This window comes from Triticum dicoccoides, chromosome 1B, assembly GCF_002162155.2.
Source record: "Triticum dicoccoides isolate Atlit2015 ecotype Zavitan chromosome 1B, WEW_v2.0, whole genome shotgun sequence".
NCBI classification, from domain to species: Eukaryota; Viridiplantae; Streptophyta; class Magnoliopsida; order Poales; family Poaceae; genus Triticum; species Triticum dicoccoides.
Window position 1 is genome coordinate 22,237,765 of NC_041381.1, and position 24,202 is coordinate 22,261,966.

The following is a 24,202-nucleotide window of genomic DNA, read 5'->3' on the forward strand; positions in this document are numbered from 1 at the left end:
CTTTCTGTTAGTGCCATTAGTTTTCAAATCTGAAAACTCTTTTTTTGTTTCCTTTGTTGCTTTATTTATTTTATTTTGTTTCTACTTACAACAAAATACTTATTGTTGCTATTTTTTTTTCAGTTTTTTGTTCTGTTTTCTGCATTATTTATTTTTTGTTGTTTTTTGCTTTATTTTTTAATTCTTTTTGCTTTTTGTTTTAGAAAAATTATAAACTTTCTGTTAGTGCCATTAGTTTTCAAATTTGGAAACTCTTTTTTTGTTTTCTTTGTTGCTTTATTTATAAACCGGTGTGAGCGCCCTTCGGTTGGCGAGGTTTTAAAATTCATAGTTTTCAAATGAACTCTGAAAAAGTTGGCATAGCATGTGCATGTACAAAACGGACAATGGTATCATACTCGTCTGTTACAAAGTTGGCATGTTATCATCATAATAGTTGCGGGAGAAAGTCTTCACTTTTTCTTCGCTTGTGTCGTTTGCTTATTGCGCCGTAACCATGGATAATCTTCATCGTTTATCAGGATGCTTGGGTCAGCCTTGACTTTGAAGGGGGGAATTTCATGAAACTTTTCATACTCTTCAAACATGTCTGTCTTGCCCTCCACTCCCAGGATGTCCCTTTTTCCTGAAAGAACTATGTGGCGCTTTGGCTCATTGTATGATGTATTCGCTTCCTTATCTTTTCTTTTCCTCGGTCTGGTAGACATGTCCTTCACATAGATAACCTGTGCCACATCATTGGCTAGGACGAACAGTTCATCAGTGTACCCAAGATTTTTCAGATCCACTGTGGCCATTCCGTACTGTGGGTCTACCTGTACCCCGCCTCCTGACAGATTGACCCACTTGCACTTAAATAAAGGGACCTTAAAATCTACTCCGTAGTCAAGTTCCCATATGTCTGCTATGTAACCATAATATGTGTCATTTCCATTGTCGGTTGCTGCATCAAAGCGGACACCGCTGTTTTGGTTGGTGCTCTTTTCATCTTGGTCAATCGTGTAAAATGTATTCCCATTTATCTCGTATCCTTTCCAAATCATTACAGTCGAAGATGGTCCCCTGGACAACAAGTACAGCTCATCACAAACAGTGATGTCACCTCTGAGACGTGTTTCCAACCAACTGCTGAAAGTCCTGATGTGTTCACATGTAATCCAGTCGTCGCACTGCTCCGGGTGTTTGGAGCGTAGACTGTTCTTGTGTTCATCGACATACGGGGTCACCAAGGTAGAGTTCTGTAGAACTGTGTAGTGTGCTTGAGACCAAGAATATCCGTCCCTGCATATTATTGAGTCCCTTCCAAGCGTGCCTTTTCCAGTCAGTCTCCCCTGATACCGCGATTTAGGGAGACCTATCTTCTTAAGGCCAGGAATGAAGTCAACAGAAAACCCGATGACATCCTCTGTTTGATGGCCCATGGAGATGCTTCCTTCTGGCCTAGCGCGGTTACGAACATATTTCTTTAGGACTCCCATGAACCTCTCAAAGGGGTACATATTGTGTAGAAATACGGGCCCCAGAATGACAATCTCGTCGACTAGATGAACTAGGACGCGCGTCATGATATTGAAGAAGGATGGTGGGAACACCAGCTCGAAACTGACAAGACATTGCGCCACATCACTCCTTAGCGTTGGTACGATTTCTGGATCGATCACCTTCTGAGATATTGCATTGAGGAATGCACATAGCTTCACAATGGCTAGTCGGACGTTTTCCGGTAGAAGCCCCCTCAATGCAACCGGAAGCAGTTGCGTCATAATCACGTGGCAGTCATGAGACTTTAGGTTCTGGAACTTTTTCTCTGGCATATTTATTATTCCCTTTATATTCGACGAGAAGCCAGTCGGGACCTTCATACTGAGCAGGCATTGAAAGAATATTTCTTTCTCTTCTTTCGTAAGAGCGTAGCTGGCAGGACCTTCATACTGCTTCGGAGGCATGCCCTCTTTTTCGTGCAAGCGTTGCAGGTCCTCTCGTGCCTCAGGTGTATCTTTTGTCTTCCCATACACGCCCAAGAAGCCTAGCAGGTTCACGCAAAGGTTCTTCGTCACGTGCATCACATCGATCGAAGAGCGGACTTCTAGGTATTTCCAGTAGGGTAGGTCCCAAAATATAGATTTCTTCTTCCACATGGGTGCGTGATTCTCAGCGTCATTCGGAATAGCTAGTCCGCCGGGACCCTTTCCAAAGATTACGTGTAAATCATTGACCATAGCAAGTACGTGATCACCGGTACGCATGGTGGGCTTCTTCCGGTGATCTGCCTCACCTTTGAAATGCTTGCCTTTCTTTCGATATTGATGGTTGGTCGGAAGAAATCGACGATGGCCCAGGTACACATTCTTCCTGCAGCTTGCCAGGTATATACTATCGGTGTCAAGTAAACAGTGCGTGCATGCGTGGTATCCCTTGTTTGTCTGTCCTGAAAGGTTACTGAGAGTGGGCCAATCGTTGATGGTCACGAACAGCAACGCCTTTAGGTTAAATTCCTCCTGTTTGTGCTCATCCCACGTACGTACACCGTTTCCATTCCACAACTGTAAAAGTTCTTCAACTAATGGCCTTAGGTACACATCAATGTCGTTGCCGGGTTGCTTAGGGCCTTGGATGAGAACTGGCATCATAATGAACTTCCGCTTCATGCACATCCAAGGAGGAAGGTTATACATACATAGAGTCACGGGCCAGGTGCTGTGATTGCTGCTCTGCTCCCCGAAAGGATTAATGCCATCCGCGCTTAAAGCAAACCATACGTTTCTTGGGTCCTTTGCAAACTCATCCCAGTACTTTCTCTCAATTTTTCTCCACTGCGACCCGTCAGCGGGTGCTCTCAACTTCCCGTCTTTCTTACGGTCCTCACTGTGCCATCGCATCAACTTGGCATGCTCTCCGTTTCTGAACAGACGTTTCAACCGTGGTATTATAGGAGCATACCACATCACCTTCGCAGGAACCCTCTTCCTGGGAGGCTCGCCGTCAACATCACCAGGGTCATCTCGTCTGATCTTATACCGCAATGCACCGCATACCGGGCATGCGTTCAGATCCTTGTAGGCACCACGGTAGAGGATGCAGTCATTAGGGCATGCATGTATCTTCTCAACCTCCAATCCTAGAGGGCATACGACCTTCTTTGCTGCGTATGTACTGTCGGGCAATTCGTTATCCTTTGGAAGCTTCTTCTTCATTATTTTTAGTAGCTTCTCAAATCCTTTATCAGGCACAGCATTCTCTGCCTTCCACTGCAGCAATTCGAGTACGGTACCGAGCTTTGTGTTGCCATCTTTGCAATTGGGGTACAACCCCTTTTTGTAATCCTCTAACATGCGATCGAACTTCAGCTTCTCCTTTTGACTTTCGCATTGTGTCCTTGCATCGACAATGACCCGGCGGAGATCATCATCATCGGGCACATCGTCTGGTTCCTCTTGATCTTCAGCAGCTTCGCCCGTTGCAGCACCATCGTGGACATCGTCTGGTGCATCTTGATGTTCAGTAGCATCACCGTATTCAGGGGGCACATAGTTGTCATCGTACTCTTCTTCCTCGCCGTCTTCCATCATAACCCCTATTTCTCCGTGCCTCGTCCAAACATTATAGTGTGGCATGAAACCCTTGTAAAGCAGGTGGGTGTGAAGGATTTTCCGGTCAGAGTAAGACTTCGTATTCCCACATATAGGGCATGGACAACACATAAAACCATTCTGCTTGTTTGCCTCAGCCACTTCGAGAAAATCATGCACGCCCTTAATGTACTCGGAGGTGTGTCTGTCACCGTACATCCATTGCCGGTTCATCTGCGTGCATTATATATAATTAAGTGTGTCAAAAATCATTACAGAACATCATGAATAGATAATTAAGTGACCAAATTAATAGAAGTTCATCATCACATAAAAACCAAAGTAGATACATAGTTCTCATCTAACAACATAAAGCTCTGCAGAGCATCTAAATTAATTAAACCATACATTGAAACTATGTAAAACATTTCAATGCGAAAACAAATGCGATCATAATCGCAACCAAGGTAACAACTGATCCAACGGCATAATGATACCAAGCCTCGATATGAATGGCATATTTTTTAATCTTTCTCATCTTCAAGCGCATTGCATCCATCTTGATCTTGTGATCATCGACGACATCCGCAACATGCAACTCCAATATCATCTTCTCCTCCTTAAGTTTTTTTATTTTTTCCTTCAAGAAATTGTTTTCTTCTTCAACTAAATTTAACCTCTCGACAATAGGGTCGGTTGGAATTTCCGGTTCAACAACCTCCTAGATAAATAAAATCTATGTCACGTTGGTCGGCATAATTTTCATAAACAATAAATGAACCAATAATTATGAAAAGATAATATATACCACATCCGAATCATAGACAGGACGAGGGCCGACGGGGGCGGATACCAAAACCATCGGCGCACTATATAAGATGCAATAATAATAGTAAGAAAATAATACAAGTATCTATCTAAACAAACAAGTAATAATATTTTTCCTTTCAGAAAGAAGATAAAAACAAGAGGCTCACCACGGTGGTGCCGGCGATGAGATCGGCGCGGGTGATCGACGGCGGTGAAGACGGGGACGGGGCGTGACGGACCGCTAAACCTAGATAAATATTGAGGAAAATGGAGCTTGGCGGTCGAGCTTGGAGAGGAGAAACCTTAAGTAGTGTGGCTCGGGCATTCCATCGAACACCTTGTGTGCATAGGAGGTGAGCTAGAGCACCACCAAGCCCTCTCCCCCTCGGCCAGAAAAAACAGAGCAGTGTGCTCTGCTCTTGCGCGAGGGGCTATATATAGGCACCACTATTGGTCCCGGTTGGTGGCATGAACCGGGACTAAAGGTAACCATTTTGGTCCCGGTTCATGCCACCAACCGGGACCAATAGTGGTGGGCCAGGAGCCAGGACCATTGGTCCCGGTTCGTCCCACCAACCGGGACCAAAAGGTCCGGACGAACCGGGACCAATGGCCCACGTGGCCCGGCCGGCCCCCTGGGCTCACGAACCGGGGCAAATAGCTCCATTGGTCCCGGTTCTGGATTGAACCGGGACTAATGGGCTAAACTGGCCTGGACGAAAGCCCTGTTTTCTACTAGTGCGGTTGGTGCTCCCGATCAAAGCTGGAACCAAAATCAAACAAAGGAGAGACTTGGTGTAACCTGCAACGAATGACTCCAAGTCTTTAGACAATACGTACAAACCAGAAAACCAAAACGTGCAAATCCCCAAATCCCACGACTTGCTTTACTGAGAGGAGCTTGCCGGTGTCCAAATTTATCTCGAGGTAGACCTTCCAAAACATACAGGAGCCGGTTATCTCGCCCTTTCGCCATCAGATCGACATGATCTCTCCTGCTCGTCCGCTCCCGTTGACGGTGTCAGCGGCAGCAGGCGGCATGGCGGCGAGGGGCTCTTGCAGATGAGCCCGAGCAGTCCCATCCCCCTTGCGGAGGCGCGAGATGATCCGGACGCCGATCCCGCCAAGGGGCCCGACAGAGTGCTCCGTTGCGGCGCCGCTAAAGCAGAAGTGTTGACAAATCGCCGGAGTCGAATAAATCGTGGGGCGCGAGCCCGCTGCTATTCGAGGAAGGAGATGGACCCGCCGCCGCCGACGCAGGCCGAGCCCGCTGCGTCCACCGCCGCCGCCGCCGCCACGGCCCGCGTCCGCTGAATCCGCCACCACCGCCGCTCGAGAGGGACACTCGCGTCGGTGACACAGGCCGAGCCCGCTGCATCCCGCGCCGCCGACGCTGCTCGAGGCAGGAGAGTGACCCCGGCGCCGCCGACGCGAGCCGAGCTTCGCCCGGCGGTGTCCTGTAGTGAGGAGAGGGAGGGGAGGTGGAGAACCAGCGGCGCGGAATCGGCCTGTGTGTTGCAGTAGGGGCGAGCGGGGATCTGGGGATGGAGCAGACGTCTGCTTTGGCAGAACATTTAATCTCAATCGTTGATTTGCATCACGGACTATTGATGTAATATGGACTGTATGATGTGTTTAAGTTAATCTGATCGGAGGGTTCTGACAATCTTGTGTACAATTTGTTGTGTGGCTTTAGGGGAGTTTATGTTTGCTCTTTTAATAGTAGTATAGATAGACTGTTTTAGGATGTGTCTGGCCCGCTCTTTCCTTCTTATTTTATTTATGTGTGGGATGGGACGTGTGATGGCTTGGCTTTTTTCGGTTTTATTTGTGTGTTCTTTTTTATTTGTTTTTCTTGCCTCTTTTTATATCTTTTGTAAGTGATTTTTAACCCAAAAAAGGCGTCATCGTGACATTGATTTTATTTTACATTTGTATTTTTACCATTTTTAATTTTTCTTATTTTTTAATAGTTTCGTTCCTCTTATTTGCTTTTAGAAATAAATCGTTGTTTCCTTATTTATTTATTTATTTTTATTTTATTTTTCTTGCTTTTTAAAACCTTTCTCTTGTATGCCTGCTATTAGGCACAACTGTAAGTGTCACCACTGACTGTAATTTATTAGTCTTTTGTCGGGAGAAATGCAGTTGCATGTGTGTTACTAGGCACACAATTGCAAGTGACGTCTCTAGCTGCAACTGTGTGTCTTCAATGCAACCAGTTAGTGGTGTTTCGTAGGGGGTGCAGTTGCACATCTGTCACTAGGCACGCAACTGCCAGTGTCATCCTTGATTGCAACTCTGTGATGTTTTATCAAGGAAGGGGAAGTTGCACGTCCGCCACTAGACATGCAACTGCAAGTGTCACTCCCGACTGCATCTACATGTCTTTCATATGGTTGCAACTCAGTGGTGTTTGTCGAGCGGAGGAGAGGCAATTGCATGTCCAACACTAGACATGCAACTGCAAGTGTCGCTCCCTAAATGCAACTTCATATCTTCAATGCGACTGCAATTCTGTACCGTTTTTATCGGGTGAAGGGTTAGTTGCATGTTTGTCACTAGTGGCACAACTGCAAGTGTTGCTCTCGAATGCAACTACATGTCTTCCACACGGTTCAAACTCAGTGGTGTTTTGTCGGACGGAGGAGTGGCAGTTGCATGTCCACCACTATGCATGCAACTTCAAGCATCGTCCCCAACTGCAACTGCGTGTCTTCAACACAGGTTGCAACTTTGTGGTGTTTAGTCAAGGGGATGGGGCAGTTGCATGCCTGTCACTAGCTATGCAAGTGCAAGTGGTGTCCCAAACTACAACTCTGCGTGTTCAATGTGACCACTTAGTGATGTTTTGTAGGCGATACAGTTGCATGTCTATCAATAGGCATGCAACTACAATTGTTGTCCCTGACTGCAATTCTGTGGTGTTTTATCAGGGGGAGGGAGCAGTTGCATGCCCACCACTAGGAACGCAACTGCAAGTGTCGCCCTCGGCTGCAACTGCATGCCTTCCACGCGGTTGCAACTCAGTGGTGTTTTGTCAGGTGGAGGAGTAGCAATTGCATGTCCACCACTAGATACACAACTGCAGTTATCGCACCCTAAATGCAACTGCATGTCTTCGACGCGACTACAAATTTGTACTTTTTTTGTCAGGTGAGGGGTTAGTTGCATGTTTGTCACTATTTGCGCAACTGCATGTCTTTCATGTGGATCAAACTCAATTGTGTTTTATCGGATAGAGGAGAGGCAATTTGCATGTCCACCACTATGTATGCAACTGTAACTATCATCTCCGAGTGCAACTGCATGTCTTCAACGTGGTTGTAGCTTTGTGGTGTTTAGTCAAGGGGACGGAGGCAGTTGCTTGTCTGCCACTAGGCATGCAACTGCAAGGTGTTGGCCCCAACGTCAACTATGTGGTGTTTTGTCGCGAGGGGCAGTTGCTCGTTTGTGACTAGCCATGCAACTGTAGGTGTCACCCCTGACTGTATCTTTGTGGTGTTTTATCGACCCCTCCCCCCTTCAATGCAAGTGCATCTGCTTCAATGCGGCTCCAACTTCAGTTGTCTACCTTTTTCTTTTCTTCTTCTTATTTTTGTGTTTGGTTTTGTTTTTTCTTCTTTCCCACATAGAGTGTTTTTATTTATTTATTACAAATTGTGCAATCTAGTTGCATGTCTGCCTCAGCGTGCAATTGCATGTCTTGCACCTCACATGCAACTACAGATGCACCAACTTACAGGTGGAAAAGGATTAGAAGTGTGTGGCGTTCCCATATGTGCGTAATTTATTAATTTTTATCTTCCTTTCTTATTTTTACACACCCACTGGTTGCACGAAATTGCGTTATGGTTATATATGTGCAAAATATTTTTTTTGTTTCTTTGTGTTTAAATACTTGTATTTTTTTCTCCAATATAAAATCACCATAAGTAGCATGCCCATAGCTCACACGGCCACACCCAACTACAAGCAGCATATACAAGGATTTTTCGGCGGACAAAAAAAAAATACAAGAATTTGAACACAACAAAGCTGCATCATTTGTCGAGGCTGAAGCTACTAATTAGCAGACACTTACATGGCCAGTGGTACGTCCCAAGTACAAGAAAGAGAAAAAAAAATCCGGCAAACTGCATAACGGCGCAGAGGAGAAAAGGCAAGACAAAAGCCCAATAGAGGACCAGGCCAGCCCATCACGCAGACAACACATAGACAGTTTCAGACAAAACAAAAAAGTCTGGGCTGTACATATGCTGATGTCATCAGTCGACTTAGACTTCGCGAAGTCTCAGTCGACTGAGACCTAGATAGACCCTTCTCTTTATTATTTTCTCTGGTAATCATATTATAAATACGTTTCTATCTCCATACCGACTATACAACTGTGTTTGGCCTATTGACTATTATTCCACAACGAGTTGCTCGTGAGGCAGAGTTCGAATACTCCCATCTCTCCTTTATTGAACTTCTTATTATTATAATTTCACTAACAAAAATGCCCGTGCGTTGCAACGGGAAAAAATATCACACACCTCCATTCCCGCCGTATTGATGGTGGTTGTGGTGTCCACTTGATAACAAACCCATCCAAATGTGGGCAATCGAAAGACAATGAGCCCAGCCATAAAAATGTAAAACTAATTTGTAATTCCATAGAAATGGCCCTTGTAGAATCCATACAAAACTCAATCCAACCAACCATTTCATAATGATATGTTGTTCACAAACTTTAGTTGTGCTATTACTGACCATGTTTAAATTGGTAATAAGAAACTTAATGACGATGCATGTTGTTTGCGAATAACGTTTATATTCTCTCCCAGAGAAGAATTGCTTCTATTCTTTCAGGACAGAATGATACAACACAACGTTTCAAAACACAAGGGGTCAAAATACTCTGAATCAGATTATACACTCTGAAATATAAATTCAGGCCATATACATTCTGCTTCTACAGCTAACCTACCAAGTATTACACTTCTAGGACCAAAAACTTGAAAGTGGAATAGCACAGCTTAAGTAGAACTAACCTCTACTTGAAAGCATTGCGCGCATTTGTGAATCCAAGCATAGTTATCTGGAGGAAATAATTCAGCAAATGTAATATGCGTCGAAAATTCAGAGATCTCATGGGAGGTGGGTTGATGCCCGATATATTGAGAAACAATACACATGTTTCAGCACGTAGTTCGATGAACTGAAGAAAATTATCTACAAAGAATAGAAAAGGAAATGAGTACATAAGCCAGGGACCAAATTGGTAAACAATACTACAATCTTGAAAAGAAACATCAACATCAGTAAATTTTAGAACGACACAACTACAGTCTTGTGCCACTTCCGGTTACACCCCATGAAATGGCAAGAGAACCGCACATAGTTGCGAGCAGTTGGCTGTGCTTGACCGAGCAGCGGCAAAAAAAACTTGCAGAATATTTAGTCAAGCATGAATATTTGTTGTATGATTCCACAGTATGCATTGTACAAACTTTAGGTAAGCATGGATATATATCTGAACTTGCCAGATATACATTGGTCACTGCTATTCTTTTCTATTTAATTTTTTTGTTCCACCATGATATATAAATGGCATATAAAATACAGTTCAAAACAGATGCTATAAATGCAATTACATATTCCTGGAAAAAAAATGAAATTACATATATTATCACTTTGTATTTATTTCCCCGAGAAAGTTTGTAATCCTTATAATTATGCTGATTTGAAGCATCATGTTCCATCTTTCATCTTGCATCTCCACTAAATTTCTGTCTCGCACTTGTGCACCACATTGAGTTTGACGCTATCGACAATGGGGAGCAGACTTGTGACTGAAAACAGAAATTTTTATGTTCTTTCCAGTCCCCCAAGCACTTATGCAATTTTGAACTTTGGCACACACACCACAATGCAGAACCGTGTATGATGTGCATTGTAACAAGCAAAAAAATTGGAGTGTCATGGATGAGGAGGACGTCGGCTACGTTGTCGCTGCGGGCTGCTGAATTCGGATGGAGGGAGTATGGGAGGTGCAGCCGAGGGCTTACCTTGAGAGATGGAGAAAGCGCAGCAGTGTCCGGATGGCAGGCGCCTCATAATTTCTGGCAGCTTCTTAGCGCACGTAGGGGCAGCCTCGATTCCACCTCTGCTCCAGCTCCTTCCTCAATCGACCACCTACTCCAGCTCCTTTTCAATCCGTCTTGAACCCCTTGGATATCTCACATGGATGGCTTGTAAGGCATATCCTGAAACTAAGCATCATCAATAAACTTTAGTACTATCTTAGATGGAGAATTATAGAGGTATACTCTACAGCAAAGTACCAACATGAAGTTGAGTAGTGGCTTTAGAGACAGATCTAAGACTTGTAAGCTCAGTAGTTGGTAAGAAACTCTCTTTTAGTTATTAGATAAAAGGTATGTAGATTTCTTAAGTTAGCAGGTGCTATCAGCTAGCACCATGGCCGTCTCTTCTTCTGCCCGTCAAACATGCTATGATATAGTACAAAATAAATATATATTTTATGAATATAGAATAAATAATGAGTGAGCAGAAGTGTTAAGCTTCATCAATCAAAAGCATACAACCCTCCAGCGAGTCCAGACCTGTCAATGTAAATGTATCAAATAATGTTACACATTTTGCATACCATTCTTTGTTCATCTCGACCTACACTACTTTGTAGCTTATTAAATTCCTATCCACCAAAATCTATCTATGACAATATCTAGCACTTAGTTGTTATATGACTTTTAAAAGCAGCTTGGCTAAGCCCTTAGCGGTGATGGTATGCAATACTAAGAATATGGTGGAGTGCTTGAGTCCGTTGTCAGCTTCAACATTCAAAGTTGCGAACTGGCTCCAACCTCCGAGTCAGAACACCTTGAGGATAAGCAGGCCTGCCACGAAATCTGCAGCACTGGCCGTGAGCGCGGGCGACCGGATGTGAGCAATAAAAAAAATAGCAGCATCATTTGTATACGTACCAAACAGCTCGCCATGCCTATGCAAAATTCAGCTAGCAGAAATAGCAAAATTCAGCTAGAAGTAGCAAGCTAGCAGTAAGAGAGCAGCAGTGCAGCACCACATCGTTGCTATCTCTCAAATTCTCCTTTCCACACCTGACTGAGCCCGTTTCACTCTTCTCTGCACCCATCTTCTCCCGGCTGAAGACTACCAAAAAATTGCTCTGTTCCAGCCAAGTGCATTTAGAAGCCATCACAAATTGGTTCACAGAACAGATAAATGAAGGTTGCAATTGGTCCCTGCTGTCTTGAAGCTCCTGCGGCACAAAACAAATATCATTGCACTTTTGTACTAATTCGGAACAAAACAAATCAAGGGAACTATCATTTTCTGACAAAGATGAAGGGAACTATCCTAATCCTCCTCTGACAACGGCCAACAGCTTCCTCTGCCTGCAACCATTCACTTCCTATGCATGGACAACCGGTCGGCCGAAGCACATCACAGATGCCACACACGCCACACCCGACCAGATATGTACAGCCACCGCCTGTGTGTGATGCGAGAGGACAGCGGGGGATGTTGGAGAGAGAGGGAGCAGGAGATTGATGCGATGAGTGAGGGGAAGGCAGCTGCTAGACACCAGTAGCAGCTCCTAGCAGCGCGAGAGAGGGAGGCCTGGAGCAGAGGGAGGCGAGGAGGCGCAGGGAAGCGACCCGATGGCTGGCGCTTGGCGGCGGGGTGGCATTGGTGCGGCTGCTAGGGTTCGCAGGGGTCAGGGGGAAAATTACGCCTGCCTTCCTCATCGTCACCGGCGACCCCCGCCGCGTCGCCCGCCCCCGAATCCGCCTCCCCAACCCCTGACGCCGAAAGTAGCCGACGGTGGAAGGCCGCAGTGGGTCGCTGGTGGTGGAAGGCCGCGGGTGTGGGGGCATTTGGTTGGGGGTAGGCGCGCCGGTGGGGTAGGTGTTGGCGGAGCACGACCATGGTAGGCGGTGGCGGCGACGGCGACGGGGGGCGGTCCGGCGGAGAGCGGCGACGGGGGGCCGGGGGGCGGCGGTGTGCGGCGACGGGGGTCGCGCCGGCGGCGTACGACCAGAAGCGATCGCTGGTTTATTAGTAGGTAAGATTATATGTACCAACTTGTGGGCTCATACAAGACACCCATACGTATTTGAAAACAGTTTTGAGTAATTAAATAAACTAGAAGAACGCCCGTGCGTTGCAAAGAGGCCACATTAACTTTAAGAGTTCAATATTACGACATTGGCGATTTTTTTTACCATCAAATCCTCAGACACACAGACACACACTCTCCCTCCCTCTTCCTCACTCTCTATCCCCCTCTCCCTCTCTCTCTAACACACACACATATCCATCTTATTGGGTACAGGACCATAATCCATCTATTTCACACATACACGCTAGTGCATAACAATATGGATCATGTGTATTATATTTGCCACCAGAACTGAGGGAATTAATTTCATGTAAATCGACCAGCCACAGCTCCAAGAATACGCGGACGAGGTGGCTCGGGTCGGCGTCGGCGCCGTCCAGCGCGGGCCACGGGCCCGCTTCCAAGTGCACGTGCAATGCACGTCTTCACAAATATTATAACCAGATGTGAGAAATCACATGCATAGAAAAGACATTCTGATAGCAATCCAAATACCATACTCAATTGAATACCTAACCTGGACAATACTCTTATTTCTATGCGCCAGAAAAAATGGAATAGCAAAGCTAAGTATGCCTACATACGCTCAGATTATATATAAAAATCTTGGGTGAACAATTGCAACAAAGCACTAAGCAGCGATAAATTTAAATAAAAAATCCATTAACTATGCAGGCAGCAGGCTTGTTACAACATAAAGAGATAGGAAAATGCCACCTCCAGTAATGTAGCGCAAAGGAGTGGAACGAAGCATGAATGAGCGGTTGTCTTTTCTTCTCCATGTACATGGATCAGCAGTAGAGGCCAAGTATATAAGTACTTGACTGAACTCAACTCTTCGTGTACGGAGAGCCATGTCACCTTCTCGCCGCTGCAGCATGGGAGGACGGCTGGTTCACATGACCCTCCAGCTGGGGGATCCATGGTGGCTGACCGTCGAGCTCGAGGCAGAGAAGTTGAGGGCAGCAGTGGCGAGATCCATGCCGGCCAACCGGGCGAAGAGGAGGTCGTTGGGGAGGGACACATCGGCAAGATCTGGTCACCACGCGACCTGAAGAGCAACAGTGATCTCCACAAGCTGTAGGCCGACGGCGTGCTTCATCCCCTGCGATGGGGTGACCATGGCGGTGGCCACAGCTCCTCATGCTCGCCTCGATCTCGGCGACACACCCTGAGTGTAGGAGGCAGCAACGACCTCGATGAAATCATGACCTCCATCCCGGAACGCGTGAAGGACCTCGGCCCCGTCGCTACTCCTCCCGCCGTAGCTGCACGCGGCAGCGGACCGTGGGTAGGAGGGCAGGCGGCGTCGCCTCGGCTGACGGCAGGGAGCAGCGTTGATTTCGGGTAGGTGGCATCGCGAGGACGGCCACGGTCGCGGGGAAGCACCCCGATCATGCTGCCAGGCCAATCCTTCTCCTCCGATCCCCTATCCCGGAAGATTGCGCCGCCGCCCCGGTCGTGTTGTTTCCATATATTATGTCATTTTTTCCTGTACCTAAACAAACGCGGGCGAGCGGATGGCAGAGTTTTGGTCCGCCCTCTAAAATTGCTAAATGCACTTTTGGTGAGGATTATTGTTAATAAATGAATTCAAGCATGTCGCTCTAAATACATGGATTCAATCATGTGACTCTAATTACTTCGGATTGTTATGTGCACACTAAGCGGGGTGCAGTTAGGAAAGAAAATGTTTTCTAATTAAAGTGATTGAGTGATTTAAGGTAAGGTTAATTAATTTAGATTTGATTTTTAGTGATTGTTAGTAAAGTATGATGCATCTTTAAAATCTTTTATTTGTTTCCTTAAAATCTATTATTTGTTTCCTAAAGAAATTTGCAATAATGGAAGGTATCGGTTGATTTGGATAAGTTAGTAAATTTAGATCCGTGATTGCATGCACGTTTGGAAAGTGCTGATTTGCAAGGAAAGAGCTGAGGGGTAAATAAACCGGTGAATAAGAAACCAGCATCGAAAAAAAATCTACGATGGTTAACCTACGAAAAAAACCCGGACAAAAGTGGTGGGACGAAAAAAACCCTGGAAGCGAGACTACCAACTGCTCCATTAGGAGTAGAGATTTTTAGGTGTTTTTCTGAGATTAAAATTCAGCGAGTTTTCTATAAAAAGAAAAACTCACGAGCGGCACACACATAGCAGACTCCATTGACACGTGGGCCACCAGCCAGTTGGGACTCCAAACGGGCAGCTCATACACACTCATACGTACAGAGGCACCATATTTGAACGCTCGGACAAGTTATAGCATCAGTTTTGTGTATTTTGCAACTTTAGGCACCAAAGTGATCATGACGAACAAATTAAGGCACCTGTGATGTATTTAACTCTTGTATAAACGCAGCGCAACCCTTAGTTGGTTGTGACACTACGTATTCAATTCCCCTCACCAGGAAGATTTTTTTGCCTTCGGGGCCGCCAGAAATCTTCAACGCTCGTGTCTTTCACCATGACCACCACACTACTCATGTTCATACCGCATCTGATAGGTAGGGTTTAAGAGCATCTAACAACGTCAGATTCAGATTCTACACATTTTTCTAATCAATTTCAGATATAACATGTCAGAATTGCAGTTACGGTTTAAAAGATACGGATGTTTAGAAAAAAGCCTTCAAACTCACTTAAATAGAACCGTGGTTTGATTAACCAAAAGAACAAGGAGCGTTCTGGAAAATAGTGAACAATTTTTTCTCTCACTAAAATATATAGGAGTGCGGTTTGATTTCCAAAAAACAAGATCTCCCACCTCGTATTCCTTCCCCTTTCCTCCTCCATACATTTCTGAATTTCTTAGGGTTAGGGTTCTTGATTTTTTGGAAACAAAACAGGGCAAAGAAAAAGGAAGAAGACCAGGAAAGGAGATGAAAGAAAACAGACAAGAAAGTCAAGAAACAGAGCTATCACCTTTATCTGGATCTAAGACGAAGATACTCTAGTGTTATTCCTCTGCAGGGTCTATTGATGCAATGACTTGCTAAAGGACACAGACGTGTCTCTTTTTTAAATGTTAACTCGTTCTGAAAACTGCTAATGAGGCTTCAGAACTCTCCAGGTGCAGACCTGAACACTAGTAAGGCTTCAGAACTCTCTAGGTGCAGACCTGAACATTAATTAGTGAGGCTTCAGAACTCTCTAGGTAGCAATTAGCGAAATGAAAGATGTAGGATCTGGTTTTCCTTTTCCAATTCATGGAAGCACTAAGCTTCTGTGAAAGCAGTGCATACATACACCTGCAGTCACTAACCTTAGGTTTGCTTCTTGGATTTTTAGACTGAGCTGAAGGCAAATAATGAATGGTCAAGCACCTTTTTATTTCTAGTTTTGACCTATTGATGCACGCTGAACAAGCGATGCAATCTACATCGCAAGCAAGTTTGGAATATTTATTAGCTGGATATGCTCCTATCTTTTTGTTGGCTCCGTGTATATTACCTTGTCTCTCAGAATTCTTACACTAGCCGGCGAACTTGGGTTGAATCCATACGATGCGTTAGATTTACATATGTGGCTCTTTGGAAACATTACGTTGGTGCACACTGACCATCTCCCAGTTTGTCAATATTCATGAGGTGGACCCTGACCCTCATCCATCCTGTCAAACATTGCTGATTCTTTTTTTCTTTTGTTTAACCTGCCCTCAGTCCAGAAGTAATCTTCTAGTATAACATGAAATGTTGATTTTGCATTCAGGCTGTTGCTTGTTTGTTTCTGTAGAATAAACCATAATGGAATGTACTTTTTTGGCGAGTAATCATGTGATTCTAGCCAGGTTTCTTGAATTTAATTTATTATTTAGCCATGGATACTGTAAAGAAGATCCACACGATAATCATTTTTGCATTAGATTCTTATATACTTGGAAATTTTGAATACATTCACATTTAACCTATTTTCCTGTCTTACAGAGCAATCCACTCATACATGGTTAATTTCTTCTTCCTCGTATTTTTACCACTATACCACTAGAATAGATTTGTGTTTCTTAGTTCCATGCTTCCATTTAATGTTGATTCATCTATATGCTTGGCAGTTTTGGCATTTTGCTCTACAATTATGTGTGTCTGACCAACTATTTGTTTCATTTTGATGACTATGTTGGTTACAGCCCATGGATAACAATGTTTCAGTCGCTAGAGAGATTGCTGAACATATGAAGTTGATGTAAAATCTCTGGTCACCTACAAATTAAGCAGCTTGAAGATCAAGTTCAAGAGTAGTTAGTTTTCAAATTTGGTACTATTCTGTTTTGTAATAGTGTTTTCTGAAATTTCCATGTTGCTGGTTACTTAGTGCTATATGTCATTCAATTGTGTCCAAACGAATTTTATTTGTAATTGCTAGGATGATTTTTATTATGTGAGGTATTTCTTGGAACAACTACATGGAATCTATGTACTAGACCACTTTGTTATTCTGTTGTTACTAAAAATTCCTTGTGTACAGAGTGAATTAGTTCCCTGTGTTTATTACCGTTACAACAATGCCTCCTACAGAATTGTGATAGTGCCTATATTACTTAAATCATTTACCGTATTTCATTTTTTCTAGAGACACGGTGTATTCAGTATACAATATAGAAAGAGTAATAGAACTAACGAAATATACACGATGTTCCTGATTTTTTTAGATATAAGTCTACGTTCCTTTTTTTTTGCGAGAAACACCTTGCTACTGTAAGATTACCTAAGTAGCCTTATATATAAAAAAAGAATCATATGAGAACTGGTATATATATAGGTATAGGTATAGAAATATACTATTGTAACAATGAGATTAACCAGACTCTGCTGAATTTATCCCACTACAATTGTGAAAAAAGAATCATATGAGAACTGGTATATTTCTTCATCAACACATTCCATGAAAATTGTATGGCAACATACATCTCAAAGCATCTATGTCCTACTGTCAAAAACATTTTGCATGCCAAAGTACACATGTTTGATGGCGGTGAATAACGGTTGTAGCTTTGGATTATGACACTATTGACTCGTCGTTCGATGGCGCAAACACAGACTCCCAATTCACAAAGGGAGTGGCGGGGCGAATGGTCTCATTCTAACATATAAGGCCTTGTCCAATGGGAGGTGCTTAGAGAGAGGCTTAGAAAAATAAACCGGGTTTTTCTGAAGCACCGGTGCCTATTTCTACAGGAGAGACGCTTAGTTAAGCGTCTATCCTGTACAAATAAGCACCGATGCTTAAGGAAAGCCTGGTTTATTTCTCTAAGCACCTCCCATTGCACAAGGCCTAAGATGGCTAGCCGACCCGCTCAGCTGAGGCTTCCTTGATTTCATGCCATTCATGTTCGTCCGATTGGCTCTGGTCAAGTCAACGTGCTTGAGGCCACCGTTCGATTTTTACTGGCTGTTTTGACTCAACTGTCATGCGTGGAACCCGATGACTGGTGGGCTCGGCGGGTTCTCTGGTTGGCTGGGTTCGAAAATCTCGGGTCAGCACTTCCTCGCGCAATCCACGCACTGACCACGATGTGCATGCGTGCTGGGACGCGGAGGGGCTGGCGGAGCATACGCACCCAGTTTGCATGCCCTCCTATTCCGTCATACTTCATCGTGACATGAGGTACTTGACTTACTGACGTATATCTGGTTAATTTCTGGACTTACTGACGTATATATTCATTTATATTTTGTGCTCATGAGGTACTTGATGTGCGTACAAGAGGTGTTTTAGAGTGAAGCATGAGGCTGGAAGGGATCTTGTGCTATGACGAGCGTTTGCTTCAACCAAACCAAAAATGCATTTGTTGGTCTCATGTCCATGAGAACCTCCAGTTTTGTCGGCAATAGATGCTGGAGCAAGTAGTGATTGGTCCAACGACCTTCGTGGGATGCGAAATATTAATCAATCATGACATGGTTTCTCAATTAAAACAAATAGGTTCATGTTTTATATGATGTTCATGTATCAGATTCCAGGAAATATTGGATGGGTGTTAAGTTTCCCATGTTTGATGATATTTTACGTTTTCAAAATCGGGTGAGGCTTGTGAGAATGGCACAGCTGCACTGGTGGATATTTCTTTTTCATTATATATGCAATGTCCCCTTTTTAATGTTTTTTATTTTTGGTTTTATAAGATTAAGATCTATATGTGGCCTTATGTTGAATCTGATGTTCATGCATCTAATGTTAGTCAGATTTTAGGAATTTTTATTTTCAGAATGATTCTGAAACAAGGTCACTCCTGATCCTGCTTTTCTCTGGTGGCCAGATGTTAGGTCAAGAACACAGAGTGGGCAAAAGAAAACTATGAATGCTTTTATCCCTGGTCATTTGGAGCATATGGAGGGATGAGCACAGCGGGCTTTGATAGTGTCTTCACAACGATCCAGAGGGGCATTGATCCTGATACTAGGCAGTAGGCTTGTGTGAGCTTGGTCGTTTCATAATCCCCAATTGTGTAAATACACCTCTGTAATATATGCAAACCTATTGCATGGTTTGGAAAATAATTCTGAGCTGGGGTTTAGAGCAGTGCACGCTACTTGGCCACAACTAAACCTACCAATACATGGATTTTTTTTAAATGACACATGGTGTTGGTGGATCTATGTGCCATTTGGCGGAACGGTTCATCTAAAGCTCCTAACCAATGAAAATACTTTAAACAAGAGCCTACGCAATTTTTGCTCAAACACAAAGTCACTAAAAAATACAAATGTTATCAATGCGAACCTGATTTCAAGTGGGTCTTTGCGAACATTGTAGCAAGTATTTTGTGCTATGAAATTAAAATGTGTATATACATCTCATTATAGACAACAATCCATCATGTTTCATTTCAAAGGGGATTAAACCATGGATATTCTTTTCATCGTGCACATGGATTTAGCGTGCCTCTGCGTCATTTGGCGCAACGGGTCCACTAGTACCACTAAAGGGCAAGATGGCCGGAGGGATTAGGTGGAAGAAGACACAACATGGGTAGAGAGGGTGCAAATCTGAATTCATACACATTGACTTCCCAAGCCCGTGGAGTATATATAGGACATATATACATCTCATGTCTTTGTTAGCTCTTTTTAGGAATAAAATGATACATTGTGGTCATGGGATATGTGTTGAGCAAGTCATTTAAGAAATGTTTATTTAGTCATGTGACCGGACTGCGGAATCATCTGACCATCCTACTTGCATGTTTAGGTTAATCTCCATCTTCCAAGTAGAAGAACGCAGTATGCATGGTATATTAGTTCTCTCCTACATCACACTAGGTCCATTGCATCATGTAAGAGGTGTGAAACACGAGAAGTGATTCATTTTAGTTATCTTCTCAGCTCCGTTTCAAGAACATCATATCATCTGCGTGATGGTATTGAGTAAGGTATTCAACACTTGGGTAAGTTGATAACTGTAATCATGGTGGCTGAAATCCCTTTTTTTCTCGTGATTTTTTTAACACAGTCACCATGCATGTTAGTGGATGAAAAAGGAAGGACCGCGTCGTGAGGTCAATCGTCCACTTAATCAGAATTGCCGAATTGGAGACAGGGCGTCGGAATTACCCATCCGTTATTAGCAAATTAAAAAAAGACTAAATTATCCCCGTGAGCGAACGGGCTAGATTTTTCTTGTACTCCTGACCTATCTTATCTCATGGAGTAACACTAGTACCATGGTATAATCAAGATCACTATTGCAAGTATAGCTATTTACACAAGGGCACACATAACTATAACTGAAATCCAAGTTGTCGCTACAAATGTTATCTCGCTGGATATACAGATGAGCATTTCCAAAAGAAATCCCTAGAGTTCCACAGCTCATGCCAGTAATATCCTCTATACATCAGATGAACTCCTCAGAAAGCCAAGCCCAAGTCCAGGTAGCTTCCACCTCATGCTTCCTTCACTCGAGGGCAACACCTTGTGGTTCTCCTGGAACGCAAGTAGAGCCAATTAAAATCATCATCCAAGGCAGCAAAGCCAACTTGATTTGTGTAAACAGAGCGTGTCTAAAAGGGGTCATTGTTTGCAATGTTAGGAAACCGAAACCAAACCTGGCTTTCGTCCTCGCTAGGCTCGGCTACTGATCTGACCGTTTGAAGAGACGGAAGAGGAGACGGCGGCAGCTGCAGGGAAGTAACATGCAGCAAGAAACACATATATTAGGTTTCTGATGGCAAGAGCTGAAAAAGAACAGAGCCTTTACTTTGAATTAAAAAAACCAAGGTTAGTCTTATTTACCATTTTATTGATGTTTTGCTCTGAAGAGGAGGATCCTAGAGCTGGCAGGAACGATGAGACCTGAAATTGAAAATATCTCTTCAGGGTTAAGACCCGAGAAGTACGGTGGTTGATGCAGAACCGGTAGCAAATCATGTAAGCAACATGCCACTAAGGAAATGCATAAGCTAGGCCGACGACTTGCCTGACGAATGTTGGGATTCTGGCCACCATGTTCCAGTTGTTGGCTGAATCCAACCAAGGCTTCGGTTGCACGCACGGTACGATCCTGATACAGGTTTTAAAGTAGTAGATAACATCAGGAACATGTAAAGTAAAAACGGTGTGGGTGTGGGTTGGAGGAAGGTGTATACCTGGGTGTCCTCGATACCAGACAGCCTTGACCCCTGCATATTCAAGATAAATAAGTGCACCCGTGAGTGATACGTAGCTCCTGTAAGCAAGGTATGCATGTTTCAGGGTACAAGGCACCTACCCATATCTCAACCGTACGGCTGACTTCTTGGAGCTCCTTCTGAAAGGCGCTCAGATCCACATGGATCACTGCGACCTACAAAGACAGTAAATAAATTTAGTAAAAAATCAAAATGAAATAACTAAGGAATAAAGCCAAAAAAATTCAAGTCGAAGATAGAAGAGTCCAGATTCCAGATGAATAAATGGAGACTCAAAAAGTATCATTATGATTCTCAAAGAATGAGGGCAAGGGGATTGAAACCGAGAAAGGTTTCTTCTTATAATAAGACGTGATTTAATCTGCATTTGTTCGGTACAAGAACAATATTTTTCTTTAATTATATGATAAATGTAAAGTGTTCAATTAGAACATGAAAATGTGACTCAGTTGGTCTTAGTTAGTCTTCGGGATGGAGTGGAAGAAGGACGGAGACTCTCGAATGAGGAAAACGATCCCTTTGAAACAATTCACCGAGGAGCCGTATGAGGTGTGAAAAATGTCATGTACGGTTCTGTAGAGGTCTCGTTGTTTCGCTTCGCTATCCAAAAGTACCAGAAAGGAAATATTTATGCAGCAAAAATGTTCCGTCGAACCTCATCCCTTGTCCCTTCGATAATTTCTTGTGTTTCATCTAGATTAGCATCGACCCGGTCGATCCTCCCGGAAAGATGTTTCTTCGTAACCTGAAATGGACACATATATGTTCTTCATGTAAGATGAAAAGGTCAAGATAGATGTACAGCATGGTTCAGAACAACAGTCGATAATGTGCAACATCAGTAAAAAAAAAAATACCTTACCTGTACTGTATTTGAAACATCATCTAACTGTTTACCCACGACATCGCAGGCATCGGCTAGACCGCGCTTCGTCACCCACATCATGTCAGAAATCTTCCAACCCTGTAAATTATCGCGTGAAATTTAGATACTAGCGCAGTGAATTTGCAGTTCTAGATATGACTTCAACAACAGAATGACCTGCAATTAGAAGGAAATAATCTAGGATAGCATTACAGCCTCGGTGTTGTGTAATCTTGGGTCACCTAAAAGAATGAGAGTTTACCTTCCACCTGACGTATGCGTAGCCTATAAGCCCAGCAACAACAATTGCTGTTATGGTATACAAACCAGACCCTACAAAAAAAGAAGGTAAGATATAATAATAGTAATTCACATATTAAATACGTATCAGCTATAAGAATTCACATATTCAGATAAGATTTGTAAAATCCAACATAAGACATTTGCATAATCAATTTGGTTGAGAATCGATCGAGACAAGAAAACAAGCGAGCACTGACCTGATATGTCGGAGATAACCGTAACATTCTCGTCTCTACGGCGTACGGCTCGCTGTACCTCCTCCTTGATACTGTTGAGCTGAAAATGTTTAGCAGAGTCAAGCAACTCCATTTTTAGATCTAGAGTCTGTCAAACCAATCTGGCTGACACGAAAAACAAACACATCCACAACAAACCTGAGACGCCAACTGATCACTACTGCCGTCTTTGCCGTGCTTTCCATTATTCTTCACAAACTACATACAGGAGGAGACAAACAAAGTTACAAAATTGTCACACGGCGTGTATACAATCGAATCAACCCGACTGATCGAGAATAAAGGCACGGAGGCAAAGGTAGGTCATGGAAGTAGGTAATTACATGGGCAAGCGTGTCCCCGATGATAGGGACTTTCTTGGCGTCGCCTCCTGTAAGAATAGTGCTCAGATATCCTGCCAACAGGCCGAGAAGAAACAAAGTTTTTGCAATCCGTTAGTATGCTTTGCAGAAGAATCTACGGCGTTCCCCTAAAGGCTAACGGCAGATTGTTCAAGAACAGAGGCTGCAATTCTCAACCAAATGGGGGCAAAAGGCTGCGAAGAATAATTCTGTATGGAACCCCCACTTCTCCCTTGCCTGGATCTACTTACTTGCTTCAAAGTAAACTAACTAGGAACGAAAGTGATCCGTTAATCCGTATGTATCCACCCAGCGCGCAGGTAAGCTAAACCCTAAGCAGGAAGCTAGATATAAGCTAAACCGTAAGCAGGAAGCTAGATGTAAGCTAAACCCCAGCATCGGACATCAGATAGATTCACAAGGACGCGACAGTTGCCGGCGGCGACGGCTGATATCGCCATAGATCGATGCATGGTAGATAGATGTGGACCGGAGCTGAGGGGTGGTTAATTAGCACGGGAACTCACCGGAGCCAAGCACGACGGCGATGTTGCCGAGCGCCATGGCGGTGAAAAGCCAAGCCCGGCAGCACAGCCGAACGAGAGAGCACCGGAGCTAGCACGCGGCCCTCCGACGGCGACGGCGACGGCGAGATCGGGCGCGCACGTACGGCTGGGGGCAATTCCGCTCCCTGGTTTACTATTCTCTCGCCGTATGTAATGTACGTGTCTGTATTGCCTGCCGGCGGTTAAAACCAACGAACGAATAAACGGAAGCAGAATCTAGTTGGATTTGGTTTCTTCCTTCCTTCCTTTTTCCGGAATTTCCCTGGCCGTTGGGTTTTAGACGGACGGGAGTGATCCGACGGCCGAAGCCGTCAATTTGTATGCCCTCAACTTTTCTTTTGAGCAAACGTATGCCCTAAACGAGAACACGCAGCTCGGCTTGGTTATCGTGAAATATGATATCAGGTGGGTGGCCCTTTTGGCATTGATTGATTAACCAAATACTCCCTCCGTTCCTTTATATAAGGAATGGAATGTAAGTGATCCCGGAAGCGCTCCCTCCGCGTCGTCTCCCGCGAGGCGGCCGGAGGCCAACCCCAACCCTCGCTGCCGCTCCCTCCTCCCCCCTCCTCCTCCCTCGCCGCCGCCCAGGGGCGCGGCCGGGCGAAGCCCTGCTGCTGCCGCCGGCGGCGGGGCACCTTTGTCTCCCCGCTTGGGCGTTGCTGGCGCGGGCCCGCGCCCCGGGCCGGGTCGTGGAGCTGCGGCCGGGCTTCATGGCGGCGCGGCGGGCTGGG

The 24,202-nt window shown here is 44.4% G+C and overlaps 2 long non-coding RNA genes across 2 annotated transcripts; both read right to left on the minus strand.

Moving 5' to 3' along the window:
• Window positions 1-20,247: 20,247 nt before the first annotated feature.
• LOC119299961 lies at window positions 20,248-20,827 on the minus strand. Its single transcript, XR_005146359.1, has 3 exons — window positions 20,763-20,827; window positions 20,576-20,647; window positions 20,248-20,453 (listed from the first exon to the last, which is right to left on the minus strand). It is a non-coding gene; the product is annotated as an uncharacterized LOC119299961 (long non-coding RNA).
• A 1,872-nt stretch (window positions 20,828-22,699) lies between these two features.
• On the minus strand, window positions 22,700-23,525 carry LOC119299969. The gene is made up of 3 exons (XR_005146360.1): window positions 23,430-23,525; window positions 22,885-22,955; window positions 22,700-22,759 (listed from the first exon to the last, which is right to left on the minus strand). It is a non-coding gene; the product is annotated as an uncharacterized LOC119299969 (long non-coding RNA).
• Window positions 23,526-24,202: the final 677 nt, after the last annotated feature.